The sequence below is a fragment of the Mixophyes fleayi genome, chromosome 5, assembly GCF_038048845.1.
Source record: "Mixophyes fleayi isolate aMixFle1 chromosome 5, aMixFle1.hap1, whole genome shotgun sequence".
Classification (NCBI taxonomy): domain Eukaryota; kingdom Metazoa; phylum Chordata; class Amphibia; order Anura; family Limnodynastidae; genus Mixophyes; species Mixophyes fleayi.
The window spans coordinates 119,582,514-119,595,312 of NC_134406.1; positions in this window are offsets into that span (position 1 = coordinate 119,582,514).

Below are 12,799 nucleotides of genomic sequence, written 5' to 3' on the forward strand. Positions count from 1 at the left end.
ACCCAAAATTATCATTATCTGACTGTTTTAATTACGATGGGGCCCCAAAAAAGGGCTATTTCAAAATTACATACTTAAACTGAGATAGTCCACATCCCTAAGCCAAAAGCAAACATTTGTTACAGGCCATGTGAAGTGGTGTGTGTCTGTCATGTTTATATCCTTTGGGAGAAGTTAGTGAATCTTTATCTGTGGTGGCAAAAAAAAGTTTCACAATTTCTGATCACATGATTATTGGACTACATCTATATAATTGTTAAGCAGGTTAACCTTTGAACAATACACTTATATGTTATTTTTATTCAAACAGACCGTAGACGTAGATTGTACTGGTAATAAATCCCTGATGTCATACATGTTCAATTAAAGTTGACATAAATGTCACAGGTTTCCATTATGATGGGACTACAAAGTATTTTTGGAAAATACACTTTTCACGCCCCCCTCCCCTGGCCACAACAGAATTGTGTATATATATATAAAACTGCCACACAAAAGCCTTACGCCTCTTGCTCCAATCGTATTTGGCATCCAATTAGACATTGCTGTCATTTTAAAGTAAGGTAACAGCACACATCTCTGCTAACTCCTGTCTGTTTTCAAAATTAGGTGGCCATGGATTTTTTTTTTTTTAAATTTTTCTTTTACAGTTCAAGTACATACCTCAATGTGGCCCAGACCCCCTTCATCATTGGCCCAAATTAGGGCGAAAATTGCTAAATATGCCAAAAAAGCTAAAAAATACAATAAAAAAATACTGCAACAAACAGAGTTGTTGAAAACTCTTTATGAGTAATTTTTTTTTTAAATGTAAATAGTTCTAATTTTGTGGTCATGTTAAAAATATGTTTATCTAATCAAACAGAATCATTGGTGTGTGTCTTTATTAATATATTACAATTGCACAACATGTGGGTATAAGGACAATAAAGAATGGATATTTCAATTAAACAATACTAACATTTAAGCTAGCTTGCTTTGTTACTACTACATCATCATTGCACCATTTAAATAGCACCAGTAATTCTGCCTCAGTGTCCAGAGAAGGCAATCTGTCCCAAAAGAGCTTACAATGTAAAAGCTGTAACACAGACAGACTCGATCAATTTGTTAGCAGCAAACGAAGATACACTAGTATGGATTAGGATTTTTGAAGGAAATCCACACTAACATGGGAAGAACACTAACTCCATACACATAAGGCAATGGTCAGGAATCAAACTCATGAAACCAGCACAGGGAGGACGAGGTGCTAGATACTAAGCCACCATGTTGACCCGGTATTGGCTAAAATAGTTTTCTATACAAGATGGGTAAATAACATGCAAGTAGTAGATGGTGGAAAAAAGGTTTGCATTTGCTATTTGCATTTCACAAAAAGGAACCGATGCCCTCAAACAACAATCCTTTCAAGAGGTAGGCCATCCGTAGTAATAGCATACACATAATGTGCCCTGGGGGCCAGAATCATTAAGGAAGGTATATGCCAAATGCCATACAAAATTGAAAACTTCACACAATCATGTGGTATTGGAGTGATAGTCAAATGTTAACTTCCAACGTCAGAGTAAACCCACGCAAACATTGAAGAGAACATACAAACTCCACACAGATAAGTCCATGGTTGGGAATTGAACTCATGACCTCAGAGCTGTAAGGAAGAAGTGTAAGCGACTAAAACCACCATGCTACTCGACTATGGTCAGCTTTCTGTTTGGGTAAAGCTGAGTACATAAAATAACCTATAAGCCGTAGATGACGAATTTTTTTTTTTATAGACAATGTGGCATTTACCTCCAAGGAGCCTGTCCCCTCCAAATCAACCCTTTCCTCTCTCTTAGGCCATTTCTAGTAATAAATGTCACCATGCACATAATAATGTGCTTGTGATCTGTGGGCCATCATCCTTTTGAAAAGTAAAAACATTAACATTGTCAGCAAGAAAAAAAGCAACTTGCATTTGAGTGGGAGATACAAGTTAAATATGAGGGCAGATTTGTCATTGTGGTCGAGGACTGTAGATCCCTTTTGAACAACAAAGTATAAAAGAAGCTGGTTTGGGCAAAGTTCCTGTGGTGTTTCTTTCATTAATGAATAAAGACCACAAGCTGCACACAGATGCTACGGCCATGCTTGGTATTCAAACTCATGACGCTACTTTTGTGAGACCAAAGTGCTAACCACTAAGGTACCTGTGAGATTCATAATTGGCATATATTTTTAATTAATAATTAAAAGTACTATTAAATAGCACTTTCATCTGCAGCACGCATGCTGTATTGTTGAGCTGCTCACTCTTTTTTTCAAAAAGTACATTGCCTTAGTGGTTAGCTAATCCACCTTCCGAAAAAGGAATCATGAGTTCTAATCCGAACTCACACCCTTTATCTGTGTGGAGGATGTATGTATCGATTATAGAAGAGAACGCTATGCTTTTTTGGTATGGTCGGGACATAATTATAAAGCAACATGAACTTTATAGATTAATTATGCATATTTATTTATGCTAGCGAATTACATGCATTTGCATCAACATGCGCTCTGTTCAACTCAAACAAGCCCATCATACGATCTTTCTTTCATGTAGCAGAGCAAGAAGGTATGTGGATTTAGGTCATTAAAAACACTCCAAAGTCATTGTTCAAGGTTTACAAAACATTTAAATGTGAAAAGGAATAATGAGGTTACAACTGTCCTGCATAAATACACACTGAATTGTGTTTTAACATTTGTAAACAAACTTGTCAGACCTCCCACATGACATATACATTTCTTATCTTAACGTAGCGGAAGTAAACATAGCAGAACTTTTTAAGTGAGTTAATTGCTTAGGATCCTTGCCTCTATTCCGTTGCGTAAAGGACTGAAGGTGGGTGTGTCTTTCGACTTTGCGTACTTTATTTGAATTGCGAATCTCTTATTTGGTCCCGCTTCTACTTAAAGTACTCAGCGCAATTTACAATGAGGAAAGATAAGATCTGTTTCTTGTTGAATCAGGCCCTATATGTTTAAAGTTAGTCTAGAAAAGTATAAACTAGGGCTTTTTATCTTTCCAGGTATTTAGTGGATAATGCATAATATATAAAGCACTTGGATCTGATGCAGTCTTACCAGTAATCACTGACAATGTGTTACAATTTGCCAATTGAATAAAATAGCCAGTAAATAATTTGATATCCACAGCGGATATGGCTCAATGATTCGAAGTTTATTACTAAGTGGCAATCTGTGACATCTAAGATAAACATACAAGATATATAATGATATACTCTGAAATTTGGTTAATTCTGTTGCATTTTATATGATGTTTTATTAACATCCTAAAATAAGATACACTACTGATCACTAAAAAAGAACCAAAATCTCTCTATCTTTACAATTTAATCAGATTAAATCGCTGTATGTTAAAATAATACATATCCATGTCTACCTAAGGAAGACATTAAAAGTTACCACAAACTGAGATAAAACATAGCTAGCTAATTTTCATCGGAATTTGTAGTTAGAGTGATAGTGTGCCCCAATTGATTGACCCTATAAGAATAATAATTTTAAGTGACAAGATATAAAAGGTAAACATTTTACCTATGATAATAGATACCCCTAATATAATCTATTGTGATTTAATAGATAACTTAGCAGTGATAGAAACGTAAAGATATAGAATACATACAGAAAAACAAAATAAAAAATAATGACAAAACAAGGAACACCAACAGACAATAAGATACATAAGGGGGATTTTCTCCCCCCCCCCCTCTTTTAATCTATTTTACTAATATTTCCAAAATCTTTAATCCTATATAGCAGTTTAATATTTTGCATAGGATAGTATAGCACTATATCAAGATAATTATTAGATTATTAGGATTAGTTTAATAATAAAGAAATAAAAAAATTAATTTCTAAATAGTAATAAAAATCTAAATCTTTTTGTTTTAGTACTGGAAATAAACAAATTTAAAGTACCTCCGATATTAGAACTTTCTTAACTTTCTTTTACGAATCATGTATAACTACTGTTCTAGGAGTGCACCCCAATAAAAAAAAAATATGAGCGAGAGAGAGAATGACCACAAGTTAACATCATATCCTAATATATTTTTTGCTGCAAATTTAATGTGGATTCAATAAAATTGACTTTGGCATTGGCTTATCCCTGTTTTACACTGTTATGTCAATGATATAGAAATTTAACATTCTAGGATGTTTTGTATGACCTAAGGTCTTGCACTTGTCAAAATTATTTTTGGATGAAGCCAATATATTAGCATGAAATATATAATAAATATATATAAATAAATATAAATATATATTACATTGTTTTATATTATTTTAGTTGTATCATTTTATTTGATGTGGTATTTCTTGATGCCAATTTTATTTATTCGTGTGAGCTGCGAGCTGAGGAGAGGAATGTGATCAGCAGTGGAATAGTTTATTTGAAGAACAGATGTTCCTAATCAATAGTGGAAAAAGACATTCAAAGTCTACTAAAACCATCCCATTCCAGCCTTAGGACTCTGAAGCACCAAGAAACACCCATATTCTATTTCAGCCAATTGTAATATGGCATTTGAACTGCAATACAACCTCCTTTTTTTTTCTCTGTTAAAATGGTTTGATTTTTTGTATAGAAACCAGAGCTTCAAAAGTGAGGCTTGATGATAATTTTATCACAATGCAAGCTTTTATTATGTAAATAAACAATTATACTTCTTTTAAAGTTGGTTTGCTTTAGAAATTCAATTATTACTTTAACACTGAACTAATTTATTGGAGAATTTGGTGTTGGATGACCTTAATTATGCTCGTAATATATATTTTTTTTCTAATTCAGACATCCTGTCGAAATCTAGATTTGTGTTATCTTTTATATTTGAAGCTATACGAAGTGATTATGGCAATTTGAATGATTATAAGCAATATTCTTCAATTATTTATGCACATTAATTTTTTTTCACTGTGTACAATATCATCTTGAGCTTTAATGAACATATACAATATTTTTAGGAATGTTGTTCTTATTTGGTGATCGTATCTTTTCTGATCGTGTTGCACTCTGCGCTTCCTTTCTTTTTCCTTATTAGTTTAAATTTGTGGTCTAGCACTCCCACTTTGGAAACAGCGCTTGCATTTGATATTTGGAATACATGCAGTTTTGACCCTGGTAACAGATTATGGTTACAATTAGATAGTTATCAGAGTAGGCTTAAGGTTAGAATATGGTTAGAATTAAAGTATTAGGCTTAGACTAAAGAGAGATAGAGAAGAAAACAAGATGCATAAGTGAAGGAAGAGATGGATCTGGTAAAAAAAAGCACAGAATGGAAAAGGAGAATTAAAGTAAGTTGTCACGGCTCTGAGGTTTTTTTTGCAGATCCCCTGCCTCTACTATCGAGGATGGTGGAGGCAGAATACAATGATATTCACAGGATAAGTTTACGGCTTACAAGCATCAAATGATAACACAGGAGAAAGTAGTAGTGCTGCAATGTAGTGTATTGAATATTGGTACAACAGGAATAGATATATGTATTGGCAGAGATGAATACACGGCAATTCATAGTAATGCAGACACAATTCACATATGCTACTTCATAGTCGGTAACCCTTGGCAACAGCATGAGATGAGATGATATACAGTTCAATGCAGTGATGGTAAATAACAACACTAGGATCCAATAGTGAACCACACAGCAGATGAATGTGAATCACTGGTACAGCATACAGTCCATACAGAATAATATATAGAACTTTAGCTGATCCGAGAGTAGAGATGACTCAACATAGCAGGTGGTACTGGAATCACTGATTCTTATAAAGTAAAGCAGTAAGCGTTAAACATCACCCAAGGACTTGGATGAACACTGACACATGCAGTAGAATGTTGCCTAGAAGTAGCAGAGACGTGAGTAGTATCTGAATCATGCGTGGAACTACAGGTAGCAGAATTTGTTGTAACTGCAATGGTAAGTTCGCTGTAGTATGGAGCAACTGAACAGAGACAAGCAACTTGCCCAAGTACTAGCCACCGGCACAACAAGTAGTTCACAATAACAGTCCAGTAATCAGGTAACAGCAGAGTAAGGATAACCCGTGTCAGACATGGAACAACAGTTGACAGGTAACTTGATAGTAGCTCTAACAGTGAGATGCAGCGATCTTAGCCAGCCAGCAGTAAAGTTGAACCAATAGATAAGGCAAAGGTCTAGCAACAACTCACGATACTCGTTCAGCAAGCAGATGAATAGCAGAGAGGAGTTCCAGTTTGCAGGTGAACAGCAGTGAGAAGTTTGCAGCTTGTAGCTGAACAGCAGTGAGAAGTTTGCAGCTTGTAGCTGAACAGCAGTGAGGAGATTGCAGCTTGCAGGTGAACAGCAGTGAGGAGTTTGCAATCAGAGTAACACGAAGAACAGGCAATGAGCCCATAACCTTGGGAGGTTAATATAGTGCTCCAGGACCAATGAGGTTCAGGAGGAGGTCCAGATCACAGTAGCCAGGAACACTTGTGAAAGTAATGCCTCTGAGGCAGAAGCAAGCAGAATCATGGTTCTTAAAGGGAAAGTCAGAGCGCTGGCACCTAACTATGGGACCGGCGTGTGACAGTACCCTCCCTTTTAAAAGTGGCCACTGGACACTTAGCGATGACTTTCCATGGAAACTTGATATGAAACTTCCGTAATAGTGCAGGAGCATTGATGTCAGAAGCATTTACCCAAGAACGCTCTTCAGGACCGAACCCCTTCCAATCCACTAAATATTTAATTACTCCTCGAACCACCTTTGAATCCAGAATTTGAGTGATCTCAAAGTCCTCCTGTTGAGAGAATTCTGGTACTGTTGAAGAAGATGTTGCAGATGAGAAACGATTAACAATTACTGGTTTCAACAGAGAAATGTGGAAGGAGTTTGAAATATGAAGTGAAGCTGGTAACTTTAATTTGAAGAACACTGGATTGATGACTTTCAAAATTTTATACGGTCCAATGAATCGAGGGGCGAACTTCATTGATGGAACTTTAAGACGAATGTTCCGGGTAGATAACCAGACTTTATCACCCACTTTAAGAGCCGGTACGGCCCTGCGTTTCTTGTCTGCCACCGTCTTATAGCGGGCAGAAGTTTTCTTGAGTTGGGATATAACTTGGCCCCAGGTAGAAGAAAAGTTCCGCAGGAGTTCTGTGGCAGCAGGAACATGGGTGGGAGGGAGGTCTGAAAACTTGGGCAAATTAGGGTGTAACCCATATACAATAAAAAATGGAGTAGAGGAAGTAGATTCATGAAACAAGTTATTATGAGCAAACTTTGCCTATGGTAGGAGATCCATCCAGTTATCTTGTGAAGCAGAAGAGAACATACGAATAAAGGTTTCAAGGTCTTGATTTACTCTCTCTGTCTGTCCATTAGATTGTGGATGATATCCGGATGAGAAGTTGAGCTGGACTCCTAGTGTCTTGCACAAAGCTCGCCAGAATTTTGAGGTAAATTGCACTCCTCTGTCAGTAACAATCTCTTAAGGGCACCCATGCAGTTGAAAAATTTCTTGGATGAAGTGTTGCACCAGGATTGAGGAAGAAGGCAAGCCCACAAGTGGTACAAAATGAGCCATCTTTGAAAAGCGCTCCACCACGACCCAGACTGTATTATGACCTCTACTGGTAGGGAGATCAGTTATGAAATCCATGCTGATGTGAGTCTATGGTTTGGAAGGTATCGAAAGGGGTAACAGAGGTCACATAGGAGCCAGGTGAGAAGATTTGTGCTGTGCACAAACATCACAGGAAGCAACAAAGTCCTAACATTACCACGAATGGATGCCCACCAATTGGAGCGGAAAATTAACTCGTAGTTTTCTGAAACCCTGCATGGGCAGAAAATTTAGAAGCATGGTACCAACGTAATAATTTCTTCCGGAGTGTGTTTGGAACAAAAGATTTACCAGGAGGAGGAGATTGAGACACAGTAGTAGCTAGCAAGCACTTAGGATCCAAGATGGGGCGATTAGTAGATGGATCTGAATCTGCTGAAGTATCAAAGGCTCGAGACAAAGCATCAGCCCTTTTATTCAAATGTCCAGGTTTAAAAGTGACATGGAGATTAAAACGAGAGAAAAAGAGAGACCATCAAGCTTGCCGAGGATTGAGACATTGTGCCGTTTGTAGATACAGCAAATTTTTATGGTCAGTGAAAATCGTTACTACATGTTGAGCCCCTTCCAAGAGGTATCGCCACTCAGATAATGCCAACTTCATAGCTAGTCATTTTTTGTCACCGATGGTGTAATTTTGTTCTGCTGGTAAAAACTTTCGAGAGAAAAAAGCACACGGCAACAGGCGGTTGGTAGATGACCGTTGGGAGAGGACTGCTCCAACACCAACTGCTGATGCATCCACTTCTAAGAAAAATGGTTGTGAAGGATTTGGTGTTGGAGAATGGGCGCTGAAGAAAAAGCCTTTTTGAGATAACAGAAAGCATCTAAGGCCTCCACTGGCCACTTCTTTGGGTTAGCCCCTTTTTTGGTGAGGGCTGTAATAGGAGCCACTATGCTGGAGTAATTTAAGATGAACTGTCGGTAGTAATTTGCAAAGCCTAGAAAGCGTTGAATGGCTTTGAGTGTAGCTGGCAGCGGCCAGTCTAGAATGGACTGAACCTTTTCTGGATCCATCTGTAGAACCGATCCGGAAATGATGAAACCTAGAAAAGGCATAGAAGCTGCTTCAAACGAACATTTCTCCAACTTGCAGTACAGATGATTCCTGCGAAGCCTAGTTAGTACTTCGGCCACATGCTCCCTATGAGTATCCAAAATCTTAGAAAAAATGAGAATATCGTCTAGATACACAACAACGTAAGAGTAGAGAAGATCCCGAAATATTTCATTAATAAAACTTTGAAAAAACGGCTGGGGCATTACAAAGTCCAAATGGCATTACCAAATATTCGTAGTGGACATCGCGGGTATTGAAAGCGGTTTTACACTCATCTCTGGACCGAATACGAATTAGATTATAGGCGCCTCTGAGATCCAGCTTCGTGAAGATCTTAGCTCCTTTAATTCGGTCGAATAGCTTGGTAATCAGAGGAATAGGATAGCGATTCTTGATGGTCATCAGATTAAGGCCGCGATAGTCAATGCAGGAACGAAGCGAGCCGTCTTTCTTTTTTACAACAAAGAAGCCAGCCCCAGCCTGTGAGACAGATTGTCTGATAAAGTCTCTTTGGAGGTTCTCTTTGACATAAATGGACATAGCTTCAGTTTCAGTTTGAGAGAGAGGATAAACTCGACCTCTAGGTGGAACTTTGTCAGGAATTAATTCTATGGGGCAATTCCATGGACGATGAGGTGGCAGAGTCTCTGCACGAACTTTATCAAAGACGTCAGCAAATGATTGATATTGAGGAGGTAACATAGAAGGATCTGACGGTAAAATGACCTCGGAGGAACGGAGTGGTCTTACTTTGGGTAAAAAATCTGAATGGCACCGAGAACTCCAGGATAGGATCTCAGACATATTCCAGTCTAGTTGTGGCAGGTGGAGTTGGTGCAATGGAAGGCCCAGGATGACTGGGGATGAGGTACAAGGCAATATTAGGAAGGAGATACTCTCAGAATGTAACGCTCCTACACCGAGCAGAAGAGGCTTGGTCCGGGTACAAATTACCCCTTTTGAAAGCTGAGATCCGTCAATAGCTGTAATGACGACAGGAGTTTCTAAAGGAACAAAGGGAATGGACCATTGAGTAACTAGACCTTGCGAAATAAAGTTCCCAGCAGTACCTGAATCGATTAAAGCTTGGGTAGAGTGTCTTTTAGAGTCACATAATAGAGAAACAGGAATGGTACAAGCAGCAGAAGAGGAGGTTTCCTCAAGCCCCAATCTGACCTCCCCAGAACAGATCAGGGTTTGCGTTTCCCGGCCTCTTGTGACAAGAATTTAAGGAGTGACCGAGTCACCACAATAGATACATAACTTGTCTCGACATCTGCGGTCACGTTCTCCAAGGGTCAGGCGGAATCTTCCAATTTGCATGGGCTCATCAATTACAGAAGAATGTGAGACAGGATGTGGCACGGGCCCATGGATTAGGCGACGAGCTACCTCCTTCTCCACCGCTCTCTCTCTGAAGCGTAGATCCACTTTATTACATAACAACATTATGGCATCCAAGGTAGTAGGAAGTTCATGAGCGGATAATGCGTCTTTTATGCGGTCAGATAACCCCTGCCAGAAAGCAGCCACCAATGCTTCATCGTTCCAAGACAATTCAGAAGATAGAGTGCGGAATTCAATGACATATTGTGCCACTGAATGATTTCCTTGGCGTAAACGGAGTATAGCCATGGAGGCAGAGGAGAGTCATCCGGGTTCATCGAAAATCTGACGGAACGTTAACAAAAAGGATGCATAATTAGAAAGAAGCAGATCATCCCTCTCCCACAGTGGGGAAGCCCAGGCTAAGGCTTGGCCATTCAGTAGCGAGACCATATAGGCCATTTTAGCTCTATCAGTGGGAAAATTTTGCGGTTGAAGCTCAAACTGAATTGAACACTGATTGATAAAGCCACGACACAATTTAGGGTCCCCATCAAACTTGGCCGGAATAGGTAACCTGAGCGTAGAGGAAGTCACAAAGGAGGCCTGATGTCCCGAAAGTTGCTCAGGAGGAGAAACAGGCACTGCTGGTTGATTTGTTTGAAGCGTGTCCAGATGCCCAGCAAGTGATTGTAGACAATGTAGCAACTGACGCTGTGTGTTGTCCTGCTGTTCAACTCGAGCAACTAAATGCTGTAGCATATCCTTTGCAGAAGGCTCCACCGGGGGATCAGACATTGGGCCTGTTCTTACTGTCGCAGCTCTGAGGTTTTTTTGCAGATCCCCTGCCTCTACTATCGAGGATGGTGGAGGCAGAATACAATGATATTCACAGGATAAGTTCACGGCTTACAAGTATCAAATGATAACACAGGAGAAAGTAGTAGTGCTGCAACGTAGTATATTGAATATTGATACAACAGGAATATATATATATATATATATATATATATATATATATATATATATATATATATATATATATATATATATATATATATTGGCAGAGATGAATACACGGCAATTCATAGTAATGCAGACACAATTCACATATGCTACTTCATAGTCGGTAACCCTTGGCAACAGCATGAGATGAGATGATATACAGTTCAACGCAGTGATGGTAAATAACAACACTAGGATCCAATAGTGAACCACACATCAGATGAATGTGAATCACTGGTACAGCATACAGTCCAAACAGAATAATATATAGAACTTTAGCTGATCCGAGAGCAGAGATGATTCAACATAGCAGGTGGTACTGGAATCGCTGATTCTTATAAAGTAAAGCAGTAAGCGTTAAACATCACCCAAGGACTTGGATGAACACTGACACATGCAGTAGAATGTTGCCTAGAAGTAACATAGTTAGTAACATAGTTGATGAGGTTGAAAAAAGACACCAGTCCATCAAGTTCAACCTATTTTGGATCTCCTGCGATCCTGCACCTATATTTGAAATTAATCCAGAGTAAGCAACCGCCAAACTGTTTCAATTTTGAAAAATCCCCCCAGACTCAATATTGCAATCCAATTTTTACCCTATATCCACTACTATCCTTTATTTTAAATGAACGGTCGTATCCCTGGATACACCTTTCCGCTAAAAATTTGTCTAACCCTTTCTTAAACATATCTATTGAATCTGCCATCACAACCTTCCCTGGCAATGAATTCCATATCTTGACTGCCCTTACTGTAAAGAACCCCTTCCTTTGCTGGTTGTGAAATTTCCTCTCCTCTAACCTTAGGGGATGACGACGTGTCCTGTGTATGGTCCTTGGGGTAAAAAGTTCCCATGAAAGCTCTCCGTATTGACCCCTAATGTATTTGTACATAGTAATCATATCTCCCCTTAGATGCCTCTTTTCTAAAGTAAACATGCCTAAACTGGCTAACCTTTCCTCATAACTTAATGACTCCATACCCTTTATAAATTTTGTCGCCCTTCTCCGAACCCTTTCTAGTTCCAAATTATCTTTTTTATAGAGTGGTGCCCAGAACTGTACTGCATATTCAAGATGAGGTCTTACCAACGTTTTATACAGTGCCAAAATTACACTGTCTTCCCTTGCATCTATGCCCCTTTTTATGCATGCCAATACTTTGTTTGCCCTTGCAGCTGCTGCTTGACATTGAGCACTATTGCTAAGTCTACTGTCTACGAGCACTCCCAAATCCTTTTCCATTAAATTAATTCCATTTAATTTATAGATTGCGTTCTTGTTTTTGATCCCTGAATGCATAACCTTACATTTATCTGTGTTAAACCTCATATTCCATTTGGCCGCCCAATCCTCCAGTTTATTTAAGTCCCTCTGTAGAGAAGCTACATCTTGCTCTGATTTTATTACCTTACAGAGTTTAGTGTCATCTGCAAAAATAGAAACTTTACTCTCTAAACCATCACCAAGGTCATTAATAAATATATTAAAAAGGAGTGGTCCCAGCACGGAACCTTGAGGTACTCCAGTTAAGACTTTTGACCAATTAGAAAATGTTCCATTTATCACAACTCTCTGTAGCAGAGACGTGAGTAGTATCTGAATCATGCGTGGAACTACAGGTAGCAGAATTCGTTGTAACTGCAATGGTAAGTTCGCTGTATTATGGAGCAACTGAACAGAGACAAGCAACTTGAGCCCAAGCAGGGGCGGACCCAGACATTTGTCCTACCCCGGGCGATTTTAGGGCGGCGA